Below are 12,432 nucleotides of genomic sequence, written 5' to 3'. Positions count from 1 at the left end.
TTATTGCAAGGAAATGTGTCATGCATTTATTTTGAAGGAGCATTAAGGGTAAAGTTTGTACTAGAGCCAACTCTGAAAACATAACTGATCACAAAAACGTTTTTTGTGTATGAACAAAGTGACAATGCTTTATAAAAATACTTGAAGCTCTTGTGGGCAACTTCTGGTTTGTATTGGTTTTGGTCCCAACCACTTTTAATTGTGTCACAAACTCAGTAAATCTGTCCCTCCACCCTGTGAAGGGCTAACAGATGAAAAATGAAGAGAGAGACCATAAAACTAACTAGAGAGACTAGTTTAACATGCTTGCTTCCTGTCTAAGGTTAGTCCAGACGTTAGTCGATTGGTCCACAACATGATTGCTGATGCCACAATTCTGCCACTTTCTATTACTTACTGAAAGAGAGCTCAGCTCATGTTTGTTTGGTAACTTGTTATAAGGTGCTTTTATTAGCAATGGTGAATGATAAAATACTGCAAAATTATTATAATCATAATTTAATAATATCACAAAGGTTTATATCACTCCATCTTCTCCATTATCTCCTATAAAATTTACCTGATGTTAAATAACAAGCCTAGGTTAAAACCTAGTATATGGCTGACGGCATCTATCTAGGATGCTTGTTGAAATGCCAGAGTGAATTGTGTGTTCAGGCAGAGTGATTAGTTTTTGGGATGTGTAATTGTGCTGTCCCTAATGTCTGTGGATTAAGAATTGAAGGACACTTTAAGTTTAAAACATAAAGCCCTGTCAGCAGGAAACAGTAAACCTGACATGCCAGAACGACTGAACTCAGCCACAGACGGAGTACATGCTGGTCGGCTCTGTCCTGCAGACCACCGTTATTTCACCCTGTTGTTCGCCTACTATAAATATGCTTGCTACAATATTCCCTCATCAATATTATGAACATTATGTCAGCTAATGTGGTGCAGGCTATTGTTTGCTAGCAAGTTAGCCACTAGGAAGCTAACAAACAATAACAATGCCTTAAAAATCCTGAAAAAAAAGCAGCACCAATAATCCACTGTTTAGTTATATTACTGAACTATATGGTAATCAGCAACATTTCTTGCTCATTTTACAGTTGTTGACTGTGTATTTGGAGGCTGTTACCACAGCCAGCATCACCAGTCCCATGTTGCAGGACGCCTGTTCCATCCTGCAGCTCATCTTCTTCGTCTTCCTCTCGGACCAAAAAGTTTGGTTTAAAAGTTTATTTGTGATTATGTTCATTTGTACTTTCTGTAAATGAAGTTATTTGTCAAAAGAGATGCATGTTTCGTCTATAAACCGCTGATCGTTAACTGGTCACCTGAGGGCCAAATCAGGTTCTGGTTTTAAGAGTATCTTTTGGCTTCAAATGTCTGCAGCTGTTAAATCCACCCCAAAAACAATTACTGTTTAAACAGCTTTAGAATGATCTGATGTTGATCTGTTTCTACAGAAATGTACTTGCCAGCCATTGTTAGTATATCCTTTTAAAAAAAAATGGGTTAAGACTGGCAGAAATGTTGCAAAAATGGCCTGAGTGAGGGATTAAAAGGGGTTAGAGAGTGGCAAAATGTGCTTTGGAGTGGCACAAAGGGGCAAAAATATGCAGGAATGAAACACTACAATCACTTGAGATGCATTCACTGCACTCAGGTGATCCCATTTCATTAATTGTGAGACTACTAGCACCAGCTGGCCGAACCTCTGTTGAATTAGATCAGTCACTTTAAAAGGGGTAAATATTTATGCATGTACCTATTTTACCTTACATATTTGTATTTAATTTAATTAATATTACTTTATAGGAATCTGTTTTCAATTCAACATCAAAAAGGTTTTTAGTATTTATCTATTTTTTGTCATAAAAGCCAAATTACAATGACCATGATTGATTTTTAAACTCAATAAAAGGGGTAAAACATCCAAGGGGGTGAATACTTTTTATAGGCACTGTATTGTTCATAAGTATTTTCTGAGGGGGGAATACCTTGCCCCCCATTACATCAGTTCACCCCTTTTTTAAAGCTTTCAACACCCAATGTTTTGGTGCTCCCTGTGGACAACCTAGTGTCTGTTCTCTCTTTGTTGATATTGATCTGAACATGTCTATGAAGTGTTAAAAGTCCTGCTGTCTTTAAAAAGTCAAACATGTCACTGTTAATCTTTGCAAAACATACACAATGTTTGAAGACCATGTTGTCCCATCACTTGTCCAGCACATGCCCTGCAGCTGTTTTTACAAACATTAAACTATATAGCCGATATAGGAATAATCAATCTAGCTGCTGATGGTCTGGTTTGTTTTTGAAGGTCATAAAGAAGCATTGATTTCAGTGTGCTTGGTAACCAGATATAAACCCCTTTACAAGAGCCTGAATGAAGGCTTAGTTACTGCAAGCCTGTGGAAAATGGCAGCCAGTGAAGACATGACGTGGATGCCGCTATAGAATCAAAACTGGACAGTTCACCATAATCAAGAAAAGAGCAAAGATCATAGTGGAAAAAAAAGCATTTCTGGTTGGATTTTTTATTCTTAACTCTACTCTACTCTACTGTCAACTGCGTATTGATATGAAAATGAATGTGGCACCAAAAGTTCAGAGTTGAATTAACTCCCACAGAGTTGATTTTAACTCTTTTTCAGGGTTTATATAGCTCCACCCTGTCTTAAGTTAAGTAATCTCTTTCGAAGTAGTTAAATATTTAACACTGTGTGGGAGTTAAAAAAAAGCAAGTAGCTCTTTTGAAAGTGTTTGAAATCTCTCAGTGTTCATTTTTAACACTCACAGTGTTGGTTTTTACATATTAAAGTGTAATTTTACACAAGATTATTTCCTTTTACACTGTAAATCTGACCTACCATTAATTCAATTAATTACACAATGCCAAGTAATTTAAACACCAAAATTTCAATGCATTGCCACCAAACATTAACCCCTTAAAGCCTGTTGTATCATATTTGATACATACTTTTATGATACCTCTCTCTAATCAATATGGTCATAAATCACTAAAAAAAAAAATTCTGAATACGATCTGATAAATGATAAAAATGCCCTCAAGTGGATTATCAGTCACCAAAAACACCTAATGTGTCAAATGAGATACAAAAAATATATATGGTTAATTTTAGGGAAACTTCGATTTTTTAAATTTTAGTAGAGAGTGAAATTAACATTTCAGTTCCAAAAAAATGAGAATTTTCTGACCATAATTTATGTTTCCAAGCTTTAAGGGGTAAAACTACTACAGCAGTCTGAGGTGTATTACGGCTAACATAGAGCAGTGAGACAGACAGAGTTAAAGTGTACCCTGAGTTATAACTCTTCAGAGCTTCATTTAATGCCACGGCAAATCACTCACTCCCACAGTCAGGAAGTGACTAACTCAGTAGACAACTTCACTCATGGTGCAGAAATGTTTCACATCAAAAACAATAACTCACCCAAAATATGAGCATAGGAATCCCAACAGAGATCACTGTACAACAGGAAACATCTGAAAGCAGCTAAACATCTAAAAAAAAAAAAAAAAGCATTATTTCATTTGAGTTTGACGGCAGCAACCCATCTCAAAAAAGTAAGAACGGAGCAATAAAAGGCTGGAAAAGTAAGTGGTATTCATGAAAAACAGCTGGAGGAGCATTTTGCAACTAATTAGGTTAACTGGCACCAGGTCAGTAACATGACTGGTATAAAAGGAGCATTTTAGAGAGGCAGAGTCTCTCAAAAGAATACTCCAATATGTCTAAAATGCGCCTCATAAAATTGTGGAAAAATTTAAGAAAAATGTTCTTCAACATAAAATTGCAAAGACTTCAACATCCCACCATCTAAATTTCATCAAAAGATTCAGAGAACCTGGAAAAATCTTTGAGTGCATGGGACAAGGCCAAAGGTAAATATTGGGTGATTGTGGTCGTTGGGCCCTCACTGCATTACAAACAGGCATGATTCAGTATTGGAAATCATGGGCTCTGGAACACTTCCAGAAATTATTGTCAGTGCAGTTGGCCGAGCCATCAACAGATTCAAGTTTAAGCTGCATCATGCAAAGAAGAAGCCATGTTTGAATAAGATCCAGAAACACCACCGTCTTCTCTGGGCCAAAGCTCATTTAAAATGGACCGAGGCAAACTGAAAAACTGTTCTGTGGTCAGACAAATCAAAATTTGAAATTCGTTTTTGGAAACCCCAGTGTTCTGTGGACTACAGAGGAGAAGGACCATTCAGTACAAAAACCAAGCATATCCGATGGTATGCGGTTTTCTCCCAGCTATTTTGGAACTGAGGTTGTAATAAACTACAGTGAATAGCCTATTCACAGTCTTTTTTATCTCTAATCACTTGTCACTTTGATTGTATCACACCATCACTGAGACAGTTTTCTATTTCCATCTGTTTTCTTTCAGTCACGTATGAAGTTACAGTGATCTGCACTCAAACATCTGATTGGAGTTAATTGCACTTTCCTGACTCACTCTGCTGACTGCGATATTGTTTTTCCGATGAGTGGCGTTGATTGTATAACGGCCTGTGAAGAACAGTTTGTGCTGTCAGATCTTGTTTTCAAACACAACAGTGAGTCATTTCCACGTCCTGGCTGTATGTCTGATGGTCACCGTCCCTCTAGCTCCTGATGGAGGAGCGATTGAGAGTTTGTGATGAAGAACAAAGAGCTCAGTGAAGTGAGAGCGAAGACTCCACTCGCATTCAGCTTGCACACAAAAACCTGCTGTCATTACAACACAAAGAGTCTGCAGCCCAAAATGCTGCTGACCTGCTGCAGCTTCCTGCTCATTACTGCACCATGTGTATGTGTGAGCGAAGCTATGTGACCTCCTGCTTGAACTTATTTACTCTGGCATGAAGATTTTCAACAGTAAACAATACTAATGATGTTATTACTAAACCATGGATTACTACAGTTGATAGTATGACTGATTGAGAGTGAAAGTATTCAGCTTTACTCAAATCATTGACACAAAAGTTTATGTGACATATATTTGTTAAAGTTGATAACAATAACTTATTTTGTACATATGTTTGAGTGACGTATTTAAACCTGTAATAAAAGAAATGTCGTCAAGTTCTGATAAAACTGGCGCTTTAGCAGCATCCATGTTAATGTCTTCCACTATAACTGCACTGGCCTCTTGTTGCATGCTTGCTTGCGTCACGACTCCGCTGCGCCTGAATGTACTGTGCCTCCTTGCTGATTGATCCTGTCACTTTCTAACCGGGCCCTGATGGTTCAGACGGAGGCTTTGCAAGATGGATTCACCAGTGAGAAACACAGAAACGGGCATATCCATCAGCTTTGCAAGGTTACTGCCAAGGTCCTTTAAAGCAGTGTTAACTAAGACTAAAAATGTTCATCGACAGTGAGGTTATTATAGTTAACTAAAACTAACTAAATAACTAAACTGACATTAAAAGATCATTTTAATTCACTGAAACTTAAAAACTAAGCTTTAACAAAAAAATGAAAACTAACTAAAGCTGTTTAATGCGCTTAAAAAACTAACCAAAATAAAATAAAAATAGAGACAAAATATTCTTAGTTTTAGTCTTTGACACAACCATACTGACTGACACGTACAACCAAGTCTGGGGAGTGTAAAATGGTCTGATTAGATTAGTTAAGACTTCACACAGTGGTAGTTTTATGTCTGGAGTTGTTGTAAAACCTCATTTTATATTTAATAGAATAAAATAAGTGAAGAGTAGCCTGTTTGAATATGTTTTTAAAAATGTAGGATGTTCACTCAGCCCTGACATATCCACAAAAAAATGAAACTAGCACTAAAACTAATATAAACAAAATTAAAACAAAGCATTTTTGCAAAATAAAAACTAAACTCAACTAAGAAACTAGCATTAAATACTATCTAAAACTAAACTGAAATTGAACACAGAAAGGCTAGACTAAGACTAGCCAAAAAAAAGGTTTATAATGACTAAATCTGACTTAAAGTATGTTGTGTTTTTATTCACGATGACTAAAACTAGACTAAAATGGAGTTTAGTCCTCGTCAGACATTCAAAATCTATGATATTTCTCCACTGTGGGTAAATCTGTCAAAAAACAACGTATCTGTATCTCTTCTACCTCTCAGCTGTGGGAAGCAGGGACCCCAGGCCTGCCAGGGTGCAGAGAACATGTTACCATGATCTGGTACCAGATATAGAGAATAAATGCTTGGACTAAAAGTAAAGACTAAAATGTAAGGATTTTTTATGGACTAAAACCATCAAGGGTAGAAATGACTGCAGAGACTAAAATTTAACACAGCTGTCAAAATTAACACTGCTTTCAAGCGAGGCGCTCTTTCACATTCAGGCCCAATCATTTTCTGTTGGTGCATGTCCAAAGGATCCTGTTTGTGCTTATGTGCAAGGTTTTATTTTCAGTTTTTCTAAACAACAGAGAGTAAACCTGAATTTCTCCTTAGGAACTAATAGTAGATATCTTCTTGATGACAGCATGTTGGTCATGTTTTAAAAAACATGTTTGTGTACTTCTTGTACTTCTTATCAGTGGTTTTCTTCAGGGTAACAGCTGTTTTTATTATGTCAATATACTCAAGGACACACTGGGAACAAAAGATGACACATCAGCATGTTAGGAAGGAATTCAGCAAACTTAACATCTGTTGACTCATTTTTGGTGTTTTTTTTGCTGTTTGACATCTGTTATACTTGATGAGCTGTCAATGTAAAACACAATCAAATGACTGTATAAAATGAAAGATAATGATAGAGGTAGGGATGCATGATATTGGATTTTTGCTGATATCCATCATGCCGATATTTACGGATTCACTTGAGCCGTTACCAATTTTGATACCGATATTTATTTAACTAAAAATTCAATCCTTTGAACACAATTCAAGGTTTGATGATGAACAAAGAAACCAACTTTTTTTTTTCTTATAACAGACTTTGGAGTTTAGAGAATGAGGATGAATAAAGAAAAAGATCTCAACTTACATAGGTCTGTTGGTCTAGCCTAAAACTCCACTAATTTATCAGTATATTTGGCCAAATTTTACAGTCAATATATGCTGATATTCCCGGCCAAAATATCGGATGTAAATATCGTCAGGAATTTTGATATCTGCCGATATGATATTTGCCCTTTTTAGCTAATATCTGCCAACACCGATATCAGGCCGATAACATCATGAACATCAGCCAAGTTCCAGGCTCACTTGAAAATGTTATGTAAGAGCTATGAATGCATGGAGAACATGAGATTTTACTTGTTACTTTTAAAGCACTGAAGGGTCTGGCTCCAGAATATATTACAGAACTTTTATTCCCCTATGTCCCAGCCCGCAGCCTCAGATCCTCGGGTGGGAACCTCCTGGTCATTCCAAAGTCGAGACTCAAATCTAAGGGGGACAGGGCCTTCTCCATCAGAGCGCCTCGACTTTGGAACGACCTGCCCGAGGAGATAAGGCATGCAGAATCATTGACATCTTTTAAATCACTTCTTAAAACTCATTTTTATAGAGTGGCTTTTATGTGATGTTGTCTCATCTTCGTCTCATCTTCTTATTTCATTTTTATAATTTTTATCCTCTCACAGATTCTTACATATTCTAGTTTAATTTCCTCTTAATCTCTCCTTTACTGCTTCCCCTTATGTTTACCTCTGTTATAATACTTATCAATTTTACTGCTTTTACAGTTTTAGAGCTTGTTTCACCATGTTTTAATATCTGTTTTGTCCTCTCATTTATATTTTACTGTTTCTCTTTTAATTTCTTATGTCTTTAATTTTGGTCCTCTCGGTCTCAGCCTGTGTAGCTGGGTTCCTGCTTTGCCTGGGTTCCTATCATTTTATGCTTTGCCTGGGTTCCTATCATTTTATGCTTTGCCTGGGTTCCTATCATTTTATGGTACTGATGTCTGTGTCTTGCCTGCATCCTGATGTTCATGATGTCTTAGCTGTGCAGTTCATGACTGCACTCTGATTGACGTCTGTGATGTCTTAGTTTGCATGGCATCACAGGTCATCTAGGTTTGGTTCTATATTGTCGCTCTTTATCGATGTAGATGAATTATTATCTGTCTAGATGTCACGTTCTGTTTCTGTCTTTTGTCTGGGTTGTTGCTTTGTTTTTGTACTTGCTTCTGCACTTGTCAAAGCACTTTGTAAACCCATGTTTTTAAAAGTGCTATACAAATAAAGTTATTATTATTATTATTATAATTAGAAAGGCACAACGGAGAGCGTTCATAGAAAAACAAGCTAGTGCCGACGACTTACGGTTAGAAGGTTACCAAGCAATTCACAAAGGGGGTGCCTGCAGCACGGATCCGTGCCACGTGAGCTTTAAGGGTTATCACTACGTGTAATGCAGTAGCACCAGTTGCTCATCAGCCATGTGATTTAGCCATCACGGCTTGCTGTGTATGTGTTGCTCACCCCTGCCTTCACACACAAAGGTTACCTGCAGGCTGTTTTGAAAATGAACTCATGGTGGCATCTCAACCGTTTGTTGTTGCACATGCAGTTTAGCCTGAAAATTGTGTACCTGTATGTGAAAACACCATCTGAGTGATACTTAGTCATACTCAGCCCAGACAACACAACAACAGAAACGATCGGTGAAACTGTGAGGTCATCTAAATAAACAGCATTTGACTTTAAGCCTGTGTCACTCATCTCTTGTTTGTTCTTTAAGCTATTACCTCACCAAGGGATATTTGTATTTGACTTTGTCTATACTGCTCTGTCTGCAGGAGGTCACAGATTTGATAACCAGCACTAAATATGCTGCACGAAGTTCCCTGCACATAAAATTTTTATGGTTCAGCTAGAACAAGAGCTGTTTGATTAAAATTCAGACTGTGACAAAATAAATCAAATTATTAAGTGTACTTTAAGATGTGTTTTATGACGAAACTTTAAAACAGCCTGCAAGTAAGTGTATTAAAGGTCACACATTTTACCCTTTCAATACAAGTTTATATTGGTCTCAGAGGTCCCCAAACATGCCCGTGAAGTTTATTGCAGAAAAAACACTCCAGCATTAGATTTTTGTATGACTAAAAATCCCTCTTTTTTAGCCCTGCTCAGAACAAGCTGTTTCTGGGCCCGTGGCTTTAAATGTTAATGAGCTGTCTGACTCCACCCCTGACTGGGTCCCTCTCAGGAAATGGATGTGGCAGAAAAGAGGAACCTTCTTCCAAGAGGGGAGGGCCAACTGAACCTGGGGGCGGTGCTTACTCCCCACATGACATCATGAGGGGAAAATCTGAGAACGGCTCGTTTTAGCACACATTTTCTGGAAGGTGGAGAAGGCGAGGGGGGTAGGGAATGGATTTTTTTCTGATTCTTGGGGGACTGTGGACAGGCCAGGGGCACATATTTTTGTTAGAAAAGCCTGATAAATTTGTATTTTGCACAATATGTGATCTTTAAAGGAATCAGGAGAGTCTTGTACTGAGTTAAGAGGCTAGCTGGCGCAACTTTAACCACATTTCTCCCTCACTGTTTGATAAACATGCTTTTAATTGAAACACTGTTATACTAAGGATATTTCAGTTTTCTTGAACTTGGGTTATATGAGGAATTCTGCAGTACTGCATTAGCCTCCAGAGATTTCAGTGTGCATTGCCCCTATAAAAAGACTCCTGGATTTTACAAGCAGAAAAGCGGCAATACAGCACTACAGATGGGTACAGCTGCTCTGCATAATTCACAGAGTTTAAGGAAAAAAGGGGCCAAAACACAATGTTGGCTCAATTGTACACTTTATAGAAAATGTTTGAAGAGTTTTATTTTTCACCCAGAATGGCTACGCGTTTGGCACTATTTTGCAATGCAGGCTTCGGCGCCAGCTACGTGTTCATTGCATATTGTCATCTCCTGATCAGTTGTTTGGGTCTGTGGGCTTTTTTTTAGAGGAAACAACAACAAACTAAGCTAAAACAACACTACAATGAGTGGCAATGACATGAGTTTACTGTGGATATGAGGGGATACTTTTACAAGCTGGAGTAAAATGTACTGATGATCTCCAAGACTTTTGGAGAAATATTCTGTTGACTAACGAGACAAAAGTTGAACTTTTAGGAGGGTGTGTGGCCCGTTACATCTGGAGTAAAAATAACACAGCATTTGATAAAAAGAACATCATGCCAACAGTCAAACATGGGGGTGGCAGTGTGATGGTCTGGGGCTATTGCTGCTGCAGGACCTGGACCACTTGCTGTGATTGATGGAATATTGAATTCTGCTGTCTACCAGAAAATCCTGAAGGCGACCGTCCGGCTGTCAGTTCATGCCCTCAAGCTCAAGCGCTCTTGGGTTATGCAGCCGGACAATGACCTGAAACATACCTGCAAGTCCATGTCTGAATAGCTCAGAGAAACAAAATGAAGGTTTTGAAGTGGCCAAGTCAAAGTCTGGACTTAAATCCAATTGAGATGCTGTGGTGTGACCTTAAAAGGGCAGTTATGCTGGAAAGCCCTCCAATATGGCTTAGTTGAAACAATTCTGTGAAGAAGTGTGGGACAAAATTCCTCCACGATGATGTGAAAGACTCATCACCAGTTATCACAAACGACTGATTTCAGTTATTGCTGCCAAGGGTGGAACAACCAGTTATTAGGATCAGGGGGCAATTACTTTTTCCCACAGGGCCAGATAGGTTTAGATTTTTTTTCCTTCAGTAAATAAAATCATCATTTAGAAACTACATTTGTATTTACTTGGGCTGTCTTTGTGAGATATTGAAATTGGTTTGATGAGCCGAAATACTGAAATGTGATAAATATGCAAAAAAAAAAAAGGAATCTGAAGGGGACAAATACTTTTCATGGCACTGTATACGTCCTATAAATTACATGCACTTCACAAAAATTTTTAAAAAGCTTCACTTAAAAATATGTCATGTAGAAGCAACTGAGCACTAAACAAACGAGCATGTGACATTATGATATAGTTACCACCATGTCGACTTCCTGTATGACATCACCCTCAGTGTTCACCTGTATTACATCTTCAATGTTTACTCTCCCAGTCATATGATGGTCACAAACACACAGTTGCCCCAGGCTGCATGTCTAAGTGTGTCTACAGGTTTTGCACTGTACTGTTTGACACATTTCACACCTCCTTAAACCTGTAAACTGACTCACAGTGCTACAGTATGTGACATCTTTATGTTATTCACCACTGTTGTGTTATCTTTAAAACTACACTCCTCTTCCTGCTGTTCAGCAGCTCAGAGTTAAAAAAAGACTCAAGCTAAACAGCTAAACTGTTGGTTTAAATTTACCTTTCACTTACTGTAACACGCTCTAAATAATCATGTGCCAGTGACACCATTACTTGACGTTAACAGGCTGACTCAGCATGACAAAAAAAGCGACAAGTAAACCAGACACACAGCATTCAAAGATGTCCTTTTCAGGTTTTTAATTCTGGGCAGTGGCAGCATGTGAACATCTCCCACAGTCTGCAGTTATCAGGCTGAGTGAGCTACCTGTGCCTATTAGACAGGGTGGTGCCACCAGATAAGAGTGATTCTTCACTGATCACTACAAGCTGAATATAACCTTAATCAACATTGTTGTTTTTGGATTTATATGAATGAAAATTTGAAGTGTTGTGCTTTGCCATTGTTTCAGTGGAAATCAAAGCAGCCAAGAGAAGTATGAAAGTAGACTCTACAGAAGAGAATTATGGCCGGGGTGAAAGACAAAATAATGCTGTACACTTCAAAAATGAAGTCAAAATGACAGAATAAAGTCTATATGTTGATAAAAAGACTGAAATTCAGTTTAAAGACGGGGCGTGGCATAAGACCTAAACTACAGCTGGTCAGTAGAAAGAGCTCTGAGTACAGCGCCTATAAAAAATGTTCACCCCCTTGGATGTTACAGCATTTCATTGATTTTATAAATCAATCATGGTCAATATAATTTGAAAAAAATACAAAAAAATCCTCTTCAATATCGAAGTAAAAACAAAATTTTACAAATTTTTTAAACAAAAATATGTAGTATAAAATAAGTGATTGCATAAGTATTCACCCATTTTAAAGTGACTGGCCTAATTTAACAGAGGTCCTGCCAATTAGAAAAAAATTGGGATCACCTGAGTGCAGTGAATGTGTCTCAATTGAAGTATTGTAGTATAAAAACACCTGTGTCTGGAAGGTCCAGTCACTGGTTAATCAGTATTCTAGGGTGCCATTACTAAACGGGTATTTTGGTCAAAGAAATATCACACCTTTGATGATTTAAAAATTGCAGCAGGACATACAGTGCTTAACAAATTTATTAGACCACTACCCAAAGTAAGGTTTATGCCACAGCTGCCCTAAATTAACAGCATTGGTAATTACCAAAATCATTTTTTATGTTTCTGCAATGGTTAATACACCAATATGTACAAGCTCTTTAACCCAAATG

The sequence above is a fragment of the Cheilinus undulatus genome, linkage group 6, assembly GCF_018320785.1.
Source record: "Cheilinus undulatus linkage group 6, ASM1832078v1, whole genome shotgun sequence".
Classification (NCBI taxonomy): domain Eukaryota; kingdom Metazoa; phylum Chordata; class Actinopteri; order Labriformes; family Labridae; genus Cheilinus; species Cheilinus undulatus.
Note: the sequence above shows the minus strand (reverse complement) of the source record.